Source organism: Echinops telfairi, unplaced genomic scaffold (genome assembly GCF_000313985.2).
Source record: "Echinops telfairi isolate 266 unplaced genomic scaffold, ASM31398v2 ScPeMD7_28;HRSCAF=97, whole genome shotgun sequence".
Lineage (NCBI taxonomy): Eukaryota > Metazoa > Chordata > Mammalia > Afrosoricida > Tenrecidae > Echinops > Echinops telfairi.
In genome coordinates, this window is record NW_022103925.1 from 728,282 (window position 1) to 729,482 (window position 1,201).

Here is a 1,201-nt window from a genome sequence, read left to right on the forward strand (position 1 = left end):
GTCTGTGTGCACGCAGCGGCAGGAGCCCGGAGCGTCTGTGTGCACGCAGCGGCAGGAACTCGGAGCTCAGAGCGGACGGTGCACTTGGGCCCATGAGCTTCTGTGTCTTGTAGAAGAAGCTCAGCATGGGAGGCCTTCCCAGCCCCCTGGCCTGGCCTGGCCCACTGCCATGCCCCTCAGTCCCCACTTTAAAAGTACCTGTTTTGTCATTGTTGTGGTGAGAGTACGCGTAGCTCAGCATGCTCCCATTCAGCTGTCCCTGGTCCCTGCACATCATGTGTGGGGACCCTGGTGACATCCTCCACAGCCTGCCAACTTCCTCCCTATTTCCACTCCTCTTCTGGTCTCGTCACGGGGTCTCCCAGCCCCCAGCCTTCCCCTGGGGCTTGGGGACGTGCCTGGGGCCATGTGGGTCTTGGGAAGATGAAACTTCAACGGGCGGGCCTGCAAGGTGCCAGGCTGCTTGTGGGGCTTGTTATGGGGTGACGTGAGGGGAGAGTGGTGTCAAGGCTTAGCTTGTGTCTCAGGGCGCTAGTCTGGCTTCTCCTGTCTCGGTGGCCCAGGGAGGTCTGGGTTTTGGAGCGTATGTAGCTCTGCCCCATCTGTCTCCACTCCTGTCAGGGCTCTACTCTGTCCCTGACCACACGTCCCGCGAGCAGAGGAGGCCGTGCCTCCGAGACTGGGAGGCATGCGGCCAGTCCCCCCCAGGGGTCTTCAGCCAAGGCGAATAGAGCCCCAGGCTGTGTCACCAGCACGTCACTTCGAATCAGCTGAGAATGAGCCCAGGGACCGGGCCTGGATGGGCCCTGCTGCCACGGGCTCTGTCCCAACCGGGCGGGCACTTTTGCCACTCTGCTCTTCCTCCCTGTGCCTGTTTCCCCATCTTCCTGATAACTCCCTCCTAAGGATCTAGTGGAGGCCACCTACCCCAATAGAGCAGAGACCACCTACTCCCATAGAACAGAGACCACCTACTCCCATAGGGCAGAGACTACCTAACCCACATAGGGCAGAGACCACCTACTCCCATAGAACAGAGACCACCTAACCCCATAGAGCAGAGACCACCTAGCCCCCATAGAGCAGAGACCACCTAACCCCCATAGGGCAGAGACCACCTACTCCCATAGAACAGAGACCACCTAACCCCATAGAGCAGAGACCACCTAACCCCCATAGGGCAGAGACCACCTAACCCCCA

General features: G+C 60.2%; 1 protein-coding gene across 1 annotated transcript in view; it reads left to right on the forward strand.

Annotated features, from left to right (window-relative positions):
• SORCS2 (sortilin related VPS10 domain containing receptor 2) overlaps nt 1-1,201 on the forward strand; it is a 197,171-nt gene that overhangs the window by 134,078 nt on the left and 61,892 nt on the right. The window lies entirely within an intron of this gene.